This window comes from Pituophis catenifer, unplaced genomic scaffold (genome assembly GCF_029215685.1).
Source record: "Pituophis catenifer annectens isolate HBS135680 unplaced genomic scaffold, rPitCat1.0.hap2 SCAF_4, whole genome shotgun sequence".
NCBI classification, from domain to species: Eukaryota; Metazoa; Chordata; class Lepidosauria; order Squamata; family Colubridae; genus Pituophis; species Pituophis catenifer.
Window position 1 is genome coordinate 93392831 of NW_027256884.1, and position 14197 is coordinate 93407027.

The window sequence follows — 14197 nt, forward strand, 5'->3', positions numbered from 1 at the left end:
AAATAGATCAAAATTATAAAAACAATAGTGACAATAAATCAACTCGCCCCCCCCCCCCCCAGTTAGTTGTCATACTCAATCCAAAGGCTGAAAGCTAAGTGTAATAAAATTGTCTTTAAATAATTTCTAAAAACCATGAGTGAGTTGATGGGAAGGACCTGCTACAGAGAAGGCCCGCTGTCTTGTCCACATGATGGACAAATTTATGAAGGGAATATTACATTTATTCCATCTGTTTTAAAGTGTGTGTGTGTGTGTGTGTGTGTGTGTGTGTGTATGTATGTGTGTATTCAGCAAGCTATTCTCTTTTGTATAAATATTATACAAATAATATATTATTTGTATTAATAAATATAAAATATATGTAGTATCTTTTTAAATAAATATTAAGATAAGGAAATGCCTTATCTTGTGGCTGAATTTTAAGGTGTTTCCAGTATATTTCACTAAATATAATTAATACAATTGTAAATCTATCAAAAACTCTACAGCTTTCCTTCAAAGTCACCTGATAGTTTAAATGAATATGAGAACAATTTAATAATAAATAATTATCACATAATTAAATGTTATTAAAACAGACTTGGATTTACTGGTCTGTGTAATACCTGTGTAATCGTTTGAATAGAAATACCTACTGCATAGCTACTTAGATAGCATTGAGCAAGTACAGCTAAAACCAGGATGGACAGAAAAGGTAGTTGTGTATGGCAAGCAGTGATGAAATCCAAATTTTTTTATTACCGGTTCTGTGGGCGTGGCTTGGTGGGCGTGGTGTGGCTTGGTGGGCGTGGCTTGGTGGGCGTGGCAGGGAAAGGATACTGCAAAATCTTCATTCCCACCCCATTTCAGGGGAAGGATACTGCAAAATCTCCATTCCCACCCCTCTGGGGTCAGCCAGAGGTGGTATTTGCTAGTTGTCCGAACTACTCAAAATTTCCACTACCGGTTCTCCAGAACTTGCTGGATTTCACCCCTAATGACAAGTAGTATGTATGATAAGACTGGCTTCATGTAGATGTTAAACAAGAGAGGTGAGACTACTGGACACATACAGCGGGTCCAAAAGGTAGTATCAATGGTATCAAAAGTCACAGAGAGGTTGATGGTATCGAAGGCAACAGAGAGCTCAAGGAATGAGAGAATGGCTGCACTACCTCCATTCCGCTCCAGCCAGAGATCATCCATAGTCCAAGAACTAAGGTTTCCAGTGGATGACATTGTTAGAGTATATTGTAGCTGAAACAACTCTCTTCACACATATGATACCCATCCTCACCCCCTGTTCATAAATCATGAGCTCCCTTTTTGGATTAAGGATCTCTTTTTGTTTTGGAGTGATATATTGCAAGCTACTGCCCAACAAGAGATTTTGAAAAAGAGTAGTTGGGTAAAAAACTACAGGTAAACTAAATTAAAATGTCATTAAATTGCTGAAGTTAATGTTGACATGTTATAAACAATTGACAGCAAGTTTGTAAGACATTTTTAGAACTGCAAGACTTTAGGGTGACATGAAGCTTTCGAGACTCCATGTATGCTTCTCTGTTATAAGATTTATAGTAGGCTTGTTCTTCATATGCAAATAAAGTTGGATTTGACACTATATGGAATCCTTTTATGAAAGGTAAGTACATGTATTTTGATGGTTTGTACTGTATTTATGTAAATGTGTAATGTTGCTGTGGTCCTTTGTACTTCTGCTGTCTAGTTTTAGGGCCTGCTTTTATACTACACTTTGCAGTTTTTATAGCAAAGCAATCAATGCATGATGCAATGGAAAGTTTGACCTTACACTCGGGGAGTCACAGAGCTTGATGCTAATTAGAGCTGAGAGGTAGTCACTGATCTTAGGGACTTGGGTTTCTCTATTTCTAATCTAGCTCTTTAATCACTTTACCAGTATTTCTCTATCTCAACTAGTTTAAAGTATATGGACTTCAATTTCAGAATTCCTCAGACAGTGTGCTGTCTACACTTCTTAAAGTTGCTGAGTTTGAGATTTCAGTATAAAATATTGGATATCAATATTAAATTCCTTTATTCCTCCTCTGGTTTGGCTTCAATGTTGAAGTTAAAAATTCATATAAAGTCATTCTTATGGGGTTCTGAATCTATTGGTGTTTGCTTTTAAAATATGCCCATTTTAACTGAATATCCTGATCTGCTGCAATCTAATAATGTCTGAAACAACAAAAATATTATTTCTTTTCCAGAACCTTCATTTCTGCCAAAGCATTCTAAAAAAGCGGAGTTAACATTCATAATTTAGGAAAATCCGTTCTTGGTTCATATTATTATTACTACCATTGATATTTAGATTCTAAGGCCACTTTTAGACAGCTTTCATTTAAAACAAAATGCATGCAAAGTACAGCACTTTCTGCAGGGAAGATTCTTTAGAAGAGTCATATCAGCAAGTCTTGCAAACCAGCCAGAATCTTCAAAGACTCCCCACCCTCCTTCCACTTTCAATTCCCCTATAGTACAGTATTTCATTTCCAGACTCTTTGTCATACTCCCTTTCTGTCTTCGCCTTGATCTTCATAAATCTAGCCAGCAGCAAGTGCTGATCACAAAGCCAGCAAAATCTGGCAAGACTTAGTCTTCAAAGGCCTGGAATTATTCCTGAAGAATTTGATGCCCCCCCTCCACCCCACAACACAATATGATAATCATAATTAAGAAGATCCATCTGTATTTCATCTCTACAATTTAGAAAGAGGTTTACTACAAACCTTGCCTAATTAAGCGATCTTCCTCAAAGTTTAAAAATAACTATCCCTGGGGAAAATGGTTGGCAGAACTTCAGATCCTAAACAGCATAAGTTACCAAAGCAGGGGGCTTCTGAAAATCATTACCATGTGGTAATACAAAGTTTTGCTAATCAGGATATGACTCCCAGATTGTAGGCACACGGCTATTGTTTTTATCAATTTGTGGTTAAAGGATGGGTTGCCAAGGACATCACATAAAATTATGTAATGGGAGATAAATGAATCGATAATCAAACATTTGAGATTGGTAGCAGGTTAGGCATACATCTGTATCATTGCATTTATTTGTTCCTTAATTCTAGTCATATGAATAACCATGGGACAATTGCATTAATAAATATCTTTATGTGTATCACTTCTTTCCATTTAACAAAATTAGCATAAATATTTTAATACCGTATTAGTAGCAATATTTTGCAAAGTGTTTCAGTACAAGCAAATATTCACATCTCAACATTTAGATATAGGTACTGAATTGTTGTGTTTTTTTAAAAAAGTTTTTGATTAATAATACAAATTAAAATCATTGGACATGGTGTGACGTCTCCGGTTTAAACATTTTTGTCAAGTTTTACAATTCCTTATCTCTATACAAGTTTTATACTATTTATCACATTTCAAATGTAGATTCTTTCATCTGTGAAGGTTACATCAATACTAAGTTTGTTCCTTTCTATCACAGAAAACTAACATAAAAACTTCTAAACATTCAAATCATCAATACTCATTTATCCTAGCATTCCTCCTCCTGTCCAGCCAATAATAAAATTTGTTCCAGATTTTGTAATACTCTGTTTCATTCTTATCTTTAAGTTCCAGAGTCAACCTGTCCATTTCCGCACAAGTTAATATTTTAGCTAATATGTCTTCTACAGGGGTCTCTTTATTTTTCCATTTTTGCGCAAAAGCCAATCTTGCCGCTGTTAGAATATGTAACATTAGATATATTGTACCCATGTTGTAGTTGCCCTTTATGATACCCAGTAAAAACAATTCCAGTTTTGATTCTATATTTTGCATTAATAACCATTGTTTTCTCTTGTACCAAAATTTTGTAGCTTTTTGACATTCCCACCACATGTGATAAAAAGTCCCTGGCACTGCTTCATATTTCCAACACACTGATGAATATATTTTGTTTATTTTTGTTAGTCTTGTGGGTGGGAGATGCCACCTATAGAACATCTTGTATACATTTTCTTTATATGCACTAGCTAGAGTAATTTTTATATTTCTTTCCCATAGGTCCTGCCAATTGTCCAAATCAATGCTATAGCCGAAATGTTTACCCCAAATGAACATAGTTTCTTTTACTTGTTCTTCTAACATATCCTGTTCCAGTAAATAATGATATAGTTTCCTTACTGCCTTCTTCTCTGTTCTTAATAAAATTTATCTAATTCTGTTAACTCTGTTTTTATGCCCCATTCTTTTTTTTCTTTCATGTATTTTGATTGTATTTGCAGGTATGCCCACCATTTGAGTTCGATTACTTGGTCATTTAAGTTTTTCCTAGATTTCAATTCTCCTCTTTCATTTAACAAATCTTTGTATGTAATTACTCTTCCTGACTTAATAAAATTTGGGTGTGTAAACATCTCCAGTGTCGATATCCAATTAGAAACTTCTGTATAATTGTGTTGCTTAATTTTAACCCAAACATCTAAAAGTGCCCATCTGATAAAGTGCTTTTGGAAGTACTGGTGGACCTTGTGTTTCTCTTCCCAGAGGATAGCGTGCCATCCTATCTGCATGTCATGGCCCTCCAGTGTTAACAGCCTCCTATTTTTTAGATGTATCCAATCTCTCACCCATACAAGTGCTGCTGTTTGATAATATTTTTCCCAGTCTGGAAGGCCAAATCCCCCTCTTTCCTTAGCGTCATATAATAATTTTAGTTTAATTCTCGGTTTTCTACCTTGCCAGATGAATTTTGATAAAATTTTGTCCAAATTTGTAAAAAAAACATTCTTTTTTAATCTGATTGATATACATTGAAATAAAAAGAGTATTTTGGGTAGAACATTCATCTTTATTGTTGTAATTCTTCCCATAAAAGAGAGTTGCAAATTTTTCCACTTATCTAAATCCGTTTTGATTTGATCAATTAATTTATTGTAATTGTCCCCTTTGAGTGTAATACATCTTGCAGTCATTTGAATTCCTAGATACCTCACTTTTTTTGTTGTCTGAATGTTTATTTTCCCAGCCAATTCCTTTTCTTGCAATTTGGCCATATTTTTGTTTTCTCCTTGTTTATCTTCAGACCTGCTACTTCCCCATATTCTCCCAGGACTTCCATTAGCTTTACACCAGACCCTACTGGCTCTTCTATGATAAAAACCAGGTCATCTGCAAAAGCCTGTACTTAATAAAATTTTCTTTCTTAATTTCTAAACCTTTAATTTGTTCATGTTCCATAATTATTCTAGTCAAAATTGTTGTATGTTTCATTAAACTGAAGAAAGAGAGATAGATACATACATTTAAGGTTTGTTTAGCACAATCTCAAAATAGAAAAAAAGTAAAAGAAAATGGGTTCACAAGAATACTTATCAGGGAGTATATGGTAAAGGTTAAAACACTCTTTATGGAATCAAAAATATATTCATTAAAAATAATTGGTGTCTGTCTGCATATTACAGCTATAAAATGAACTTCCAAAGTTTTCTTAGTATTAAAATCAAGCTGTCAAGTCTGTAGTTAATCTAGTTACTTTTTGAAGATAAGAAGTACCTTCTTCAGTACTTGTGGTATGCATGTCCATCCTCCCTGATTTCTGAAAAAAAGATAGTTCTACCATTTGATAGTTCCTCTTTTCGTACAAGGCTGAAGAAAATAGGAACTGAAGTTTTTTTCCTCTTGCCAATTACCTAATTAGCATTCAACATAAACAGTCTTCCTCTTTCCTTTTCATTTCTTACTTTTTACCTTTAGTTTCCTTTCCAAACTTATCTTCATTTTTATAGAACCAAGCCATTCTTGGAAGAAGGAAAGGGTCTGGTTCCACTTCAATTTTCCCTATCCATGGCTGTGGAAATTCTTAATCATAGAATATAAAACATAGAATAACAATTGGAAGGGACCTTGCAGCCCCCAAATGTCTCCACATTTACTACAAGTCTTGGAGCCCAAGCTCTTACATGCACGTTCAACAGCCTCTGGCTGTGAGTGGTCCAGTAAGCAAGGTGAGCAAATCAGTAACCAAGACCAGAAGTCCAGTAAGCAAGTTTAACAAAGCAGTTAGCAAGGCCAAAAGTCCAGCGAGATAGGCAAACCAGGCAAGGCACACAAGACAGAGAACAGTAATCTCCAGACGTCAGCAAGTGCACATGAAGTTCCATAGATATAACACTTGTTCCCAACAAATGCTCCTCTCTACAGCATCTCCTTAAGTCTCAGTCCCCAGGTATGCCTTGTGAAGAAGGCTGTTGCACTCTCTCCCAAGTAGACAGCTCAGTCTGCGCTGTTCTCACCTTCTCTCCATGCTCGAGGATCAAGAGGTGGTGTCCTTGCTTCTTGCCTGAGCTCTCTCTCTCCTGCTCACTGCTTAGCATCTCTTGGTCCTCCTGCCCCTGTTCCTCCCTGCCTACAAACCGTTCTAATCCTAAACAGCCCTGGCCTGACTGGCTCTGCCCTTTCCCAATTTCCTCTGAAGCCAACAAAGCCGCTCCCTCACTCTCTTTCATCTCCAGTTCCGGCTCTTCTTCCCATCAGATTCAGGCTCTGACAGGCTTATGACAGATGTCTAGCAAGTCACTTCTTTCAGGACTATTGTAACTTTGAACAGTCACTGAACAAATAGTTATTAAGCAAATACTACCTGTAGTACCAAATAATTTATTATGTATACACATTATTTATCATAAACATATCATTAATGCCCTTAATATATGCATTTTTGGTGCACGAAATCATTCACCCTGCTACTTAAAATTAAAGTTTAACTCAAGTATGAGATGTTAAAATCTTAACTTAACTTAGTTAAGAGTGACTCTTAACTAAGTCACTCATTTTTCATGGTACTAAATGAGCTATTACCATGGAAATTGAATGTTGTTGATCAGACTAATCACTTGCATTTCAACTTTTCCAAGTCTATTAGTATGATTTAAATAATATTAATTTCTTGCTTGAGATATACAGGATTCACTGTTCCGTAGCTGAATTATAACTTCTGTGCAGAAGTGACATATTGTAATTGTACGTGTGATAATCATATCTCTTCTGGATTTCTACTTTGTAACACTTTGATTTATGTTTTGGACTTAAGACTTGATAAGTGATTCATGATTTCTGTTGTCCCATTGCTGAAGTGTCATTATAGGCAGATTAATTTTCAAGAAACTAATTTTGATCAAATGTAGGGCCTGATAAATGCCATGACTATATGGAAAATATAGTGTACAACTATGTTCTTCATTTGCTATAACTAGTAAAATATAGCTCAGTGAGAAATAAATAATATGATCACCTCTTTTCACACAAGTGTGTGAAATGTGCAAGAACTCTACAGTATCTGAACTGAGATGTTTCATTTCAGATGTAATGAATGACTCCTTCTTTCTCTTAGAGCTGATTAAAAAAAGGATTATCATACCACAAAACAAAAAGTGACAGTTTAGAAGGATAATAAAATTCAGAACATCACAGGAATTGGAAAAAATCTGTGGCTGTTTTGTTCAGCTATAAATTCTTATCTTTGATGCAGTATAAATAATGTGTTATGTAACTGACAGGCATTTGTGAAAATAATGTAGTCTAAGGCTTTATTGTGGACATCAAATTTAGACTAATAACCCAAATTGCTTTCGCTCAAGTTTATACTTCCTTTGGCAAAGTTAACTCAGTACCTAACTTGACAAGAAAATCATGCTACATTTAATTATATGTCAGTGCCATTCATAAACATAAAGAAAGAGCCAAGGAATCTAACTTTAGTATAAAAATGATGAATGGATAAGAGAAGCTAGAAAGTGATCTCCCTTATATTTTTGTGATTTATAATTTAGACTATTTTCCCCATACCCAGCCCAGGCTAACTGGAAAAGAGGAAAGAGGTTAGTCAATAGAACAAAAGGAGATAAAACAAAATAGATAGAGATTTTGTTCCCTTATCTAAATGTTTTTGAAATTCAAGGGAATATGAAAAAGGAAATGTATTTAACATTTTGTGACCCCTTTCCACTGAAATTGGATGAATATAATCTGAGTTATCAAGATTTTCAGAAAATGTATATGTAAATTATTCAGACTGGTTGAGAATATTTTTTCCTTGCGATTCTATTGAAAAATTAAAAATAAATTAAAATTTCTGATAAAATATTCAGTGCTGTAAATAAAATAGATATGCTTTATGCTAATTTCATGTTATTTCCATCAATATATGTATGATTCTTTATACAGATTACATAACCTAGGAAGAAAACAATAAGAGCAATCTTATAAGTTTGTAAACTAAACAGATATAATTTTTATTTCATTATTTTAAATGATTTTATCTATTTTCTACATGAATATGTTAGATATATTGTGGTACTTTCCTCACGTTCTATGTGATTTAGTACCACATACTCAGTACTGTAAAATTTATAGACTACTTTATTCATAAAATCTTTATTCATAAATTGCATCACAAACATTTTAAAAAAAATTATTGATGAAAAGTCTTTCCAGCAGATATCCAATTTTCTGTTTCTCCCTAGACAGTGCAATTGGATATTGGGGAAAAAATGATATAAATCCTCTAATCTGAAACCTATTACAGATATTCTCAAGGACCAAACAATCTCGTAGAACAACATGGTGTGTAATTATTCAGTTTAATACATATACATACATACATACATACATATGTATGTATGTATGTATGTATAAAATAAATAAGTTTTTAACATGATCAAAACAGTTTTGAATTGAAGAGAAAAAGAATATAAAGGAAAAAAGAAGCAATGCAAAAGAAATAGAAAAACATAAGAAAAATGTAACAAGAAAGTATTTTTCAATCTTCTTAACAGTAGTTAAAAGTACATTTATATTTTATCCTGTCTCTCTAAATTTACTTCATAATTTCATTTTTTCCATCATCTACACTCTATAAGTATCAGATTTATAAACCACAATTTATATTTCCCCTTTTTGAAGCAGAAAGTCTATAAAAGGCTTTCAATCACTAATAAACATAGTTGGGCTTCTCTAATCCAACAAATTTAACAAGGAGAAAAGGATGATCCTGCCAATTACAGACCAATCAGCCTCCTTAAGACAATCAGCAAATTCTATGCAAGAGACTTAGAATGGAAATTTCAGGACGGGTAGAACAAGAAAGGATACATTATAATATAAATGTAATGACATATTTACAAAGGGAATTACTTATTATTTTAGAATATCATGAAAAATGTTCATTTTATTATGAGTTCAGAAAGATAAACTAATTTATAATTGCTATTTCTTTGGGCGAATTTTAAATATTAAACTTAGCACTTTTCTCTGGATGGGGAAAAAAGTTGATCTGTGGATCTGTCTCAATATTTATTTTATCCCTATACTTGTGTTTGTATTTATACGTATGATTTTTGAGTTACATATTGGATAAATATGTATTTCATACAAAGTTCGGTCATTCAAATCACTAGATACTGAACTGAAACTGTATTACACAAATAAATTTAATGTTAGAAAACCTTGACATTTGTTAAATTTGACCTACACATATTGCTAGTAAATTGCTACTAAATTAAATGTTCCATTGTTTTAATCAGAAGGAGTACTTACAGGTTGGTTTCATATCCTGTGTATCTTAAATGGAAAGAAAAAGTAAAGAAGGCCAGAACATCATTCAATAGCAACAGAGCAGACAAATGCTATTTCATTTCATGGACCTCGTAAAGCTCTGTAGTAAATTTTAACTAAAGATACCCCAGAGGAGGTGAATACTGTATTGCAATAATCTACTGGAGACATTGTTGATAGTTTAATGTTAGAGGGGGAAAATCACCTGACAAGATATGTGTAATATTGATTCTTTGGAACTGCTTAGAATGGCTGTGTTCTAACTACCTAGTGGAAATTTTATGAACTCAGACAGCAAAAGCTTCAGTAATACAGGTAGAAGCATAAAATAGGAGTGCATTTAATTTGATGCAATTCATTGAGGTATCGATTTGGGAGTTTGATGATTTATTCATGTAACATGAAGCAGAGTCAGATGCCTGAGTAATGATGACACCGTTACTGACATGGAAAATAAATCATTGTAAATCTTGTAAGAAACTGAAGTGTTGTAAATCTATGAAGACAGTTAGTGGCCTTAAGTTGGCAAAAGCCAAGAAATATCAATTAGGAAAGAGAATGTGGTTGAGTATGAAAGCTGCGCATAATTCCAACATGTAAAAAATATGTATGCAGGAGAGCTTTCAGATTTCTGAAGACTGATAATTTCAGTATTCATAACACCATTTTAATGCACTTATTGAGAATTCTTTGGCACAAGTTTTGTATTATATCAATTTCTTACTTAGATTTTTATCCTAGTTTTTTTCTTCAGGAGCATACTTTCTTCAGTTTCCATGCATACCAAGTTAAAAAAGAAAGTAAGGAAACTTGTAGGAGAATGATCAATAGTTCCATAGAATTATGGGTCCTAAAATCTCTTTCATTGATATTATGCTTTGATTTCTGAATAGAAGATGTAAAATCAAACAATTTATTCTTCCCCGTGATGTTGTTTGTACTACTTTAGTATCTGTTGATATTATTCTTGTTACTGGAGCTGTTACATAATTTAATAATAATTTTATTGCATTTTATTTAAATTGTTTTATTAACTGTAATTTGACATTTTAATACACTGATCCCAAGATTGGGCATTGGCAAAAATTCAGAATATCCACATAGAGAATATCCCATTCAAAATATGACTTGGTGTTGATCAGATTGAAAAGTAATCTGACAAATATAATTCCAAGAATTATTTCAGTATTTTGACTTTATCTATAATCCAACTCTCCTGATCATTGATTTGACTGGAAAAAAGGAAAGAGACAAACAGTGACAAAACAATGCAGTGACAAGACAGTGGTGTTGGACAGGTCTTTCAGTAATTTAAAGGGTTCTGATTGATATTGTTAGCTTTACATTATTAGCTATCTTGAGTTTAATTTGAAAGGGAAAGGTGAGATACAAACGTATGTCATCTTTGTAGGTTGAGTTGTCTTTTTGGTATCCCAGATATTTGAGTTGTGTTTTTGATATCCCAGATGTACCGTGTTTCCCTGAAAAGAAGACCCTGTCTTATATTTTTTTTGAACCCCGAAATAAGTGCTTGGCCTTATTTTCGGGGATGTCTTACTATTTTGGGGCGCGTGGAGCAAGACGGGGCTCCTCTTGCCATATTATCTGATTTCCAGGTCTATTTCCCTAGCCCTAACCAGAGGAAATGGCGGGGACCAGCTGCACATGTGGTTAAATATTTTCAGGGAGGGCTTATTTTTGGTGAGGGATTATTTTGGGGGGGATTATTTTAGCACATGCACTCAAAAGCCCGATTGGCCTTATTATAAGGGGATGTCTTATTTTAGGGGAAACACAGTAGTAAGCTACAAAGTTTCAAAATTTATAGTAACATTATTTTTTTATGGCAAATAGATCTGAGTTTACTTTTTTATAAGAGTTTGTAAAATCTCTTTTTTTGTTTATTCATTCTTTAGCCTTATGGGTAGAAACAGTATCTCAGTTTTATATAGCAACTGCTTTAATGATCTGAATAAAATTGTTTTTTACATGTTTCTTGTATTGTAAAGTACCTCTTTGGAAGGATTTGTGCTGCTAGATTAAATATCAAAATTATGAGACTTCCGGTTGGTGACTTGCAGCGACAGGGTGTTGAGTGAGAGCTCGCTGCTCCTCAACACCTTTTAACATCGCGTTTTGGGGATCCCCTCGGGGGACGCGGGACTCGGAGAGCCCTGCGGGCAAAAGAGGAAGCCAGGCAAGCGGGAAGTGGGTGCGATCACCTCTCGCTTGACCAGGCGGCTCTGCCTAGCCAACGCGGTGAGCCGGCCATTGATGGCGGGCGCGAAGCAGCAATAGCCAACAAAGACGGGAAGCTAAGAAGAAGATCGGAGGTGCGGTGACAGATTCAAGCCTATTCCCCTATACCTACGATCGTGCGGCAGAGAGGGGATCGGTGGTGTCGGGAGAGGAGTGCTCGGAGCGGCGAGAGGCAGAGACGGAGAAGGTGGAGCAGCTTGTACTCCCGGCGATCCGACAAGCCGAAGAGCAGACGAGAAAACAGGGAGAGTGGATTGCGTCTGTAAGGAGCTTTGGAGAGTGTGGTGTGATGAGAGAGTAAAAGAAAAAGGAAAGACCATCGGTGTGGCTGGCTTTTGGTTTTGGGATCGAGTGGAAGAAAGCAAGAAATACAGTGACTAGCTGTTTGAGGCTTTCAGCAAACAGGAAGTGCTCCCATTAAATCGGAAGAGTGGAACAGCAGCGGTTGAACAAGAAGACCCTCTGGCAGAGATTATTACCATCGAGCTTGGTTGGAGCCCAGCAAAGTGGGAAATTGAAGATCTCCTATTAGTACTCTAAAATTCCGTAAATACTATAAACACTATAAAACAATATACTTATACTCATATATTTATATGTTTATATCTTTCCTATCCTTCTCTTGAGTATCTGTGATATTAATAAGTGAACTCTGTTTTCCTCTCTAACTTTATAATTTTACAACCAATATTATTTAGATCTCTTAAGTCATTTTATAGATATAGATATATATATATAAAAAAAAAGGGTTGATTATATATGAGAATTTAGATTTCTATAATTAGTACTAGTTTAGGGAAAAGAGGGTTGGTTTCGTATCTTACTAATTAAATTATTATATAAGATTTTATACTTATTATATCTATTTATACTTATTGTAATTTATCTATGCCTATTTATAGTTACTTATATTTATTATATCTATCTATATCCAACCTTTATTAAGATCGGAATTTAGAATTTATTAGTTCATTAACTTATTGTGGTCAACTTATACAATTTAGAATATATATCTGTATTTATCTATATCAATACTACCTATTAGGAACTGAATTTAGAATTTATTAACTTAAAATAATTACCTGTATTGTTAGCCTTTAACAATTTATATATATTACTTACTCTTTTCTAAGATTGAATTTAGATTATATTAAGCGATTAATTGATTTGTATTGAGATTTTGTCTACCTATTTGGAGGGGAACTAACTTATTGAGAGTGTAGAGAGGACCAATAAAGGAGCGAAATAAAGGTCTAAGAAAGCTCCTCAGAGAAAACGTGGCAAGTGCCACTGGATGAGAATTTGGAGAAAGATAGAGGAGATAATAAGAGACCAAAAATCGGTTCTGAAAGAAATGGCAAGTCTGACCTCCACAATTGCAAAAACTGCTAAAAAAGCGACATCTATACCTACCTTAGCGATGTCTTCCCCAGCCACCCAGAAATCAGTAGAAGGTCTCCAGAAACTAGAAAAACCCCCTATAACTCCTACATTGCAAACGGTACAAACATCCCTTCAGTCAATCCAAGAAACAATGCTTGCGATGCAAGAAAAACTTTTGAATAGTCACTCCGAATTAAAATCAGACATCCATGCTCTTGATTTTAAAATGAATGAGATTCAAACGGCTATTGCTAGTAACGAAAATAGAATTTTAAAAGCAGAACAAAGAATTGAAAAAAACGAGAAAAAACTGGACACAGTAGACCAAACTTTGTCGGCACAAAATAAAGAAACGGAAGACGCGCTGATCCAACTTGAGATGGACAAGGCCTCGTTTTTCTTGCGTTTCCAGAACATCCTGGAAGATAAAGATGAGGATTTAGGTGATAAGATAGCGGAGTTGATTGCAGAAACTCTGCAGCAAGACAAGCAGGAAATAATTTGTGAGATTGATGAGGTGTACAGGGTCCAGACAAATTACGTAAGAAGAAACAGACTCCCCAGAGAGGTCCATGTGCGCTTTGCTAGAAAAAAAGTTAGGGATATTCTGTATAACATAGCTCGGGAGGAAAAAATTACCTATGGGGGAAAAGAAATTAATATTCTGAAACAAATTCCGAGAAGAGTGAGGGAAAGGAGGAGAAACTATAGGTTTTTGACAAATTATCTAAACAGGATAAATATAATTTTTAGGTGGCTTTTGCCAGAAGGACTGCAAATTTCTTGGCAAGGGAGGAAAATAAGAATTGCTTGTCTAAGTGATGCTCAAGACCTTTTAGAACAACTAAGGGGAGGAGAGGAGGAGCAAACCAGCAAGGAGGATAACGAGATAGTAAATGCGGAAGAAGAGATATCCCAAGAGCAAATTACTAGGGAAGACATAGAAGAGGAGAAGAAAAAGGAGGATACTGAGGAAAGAGGG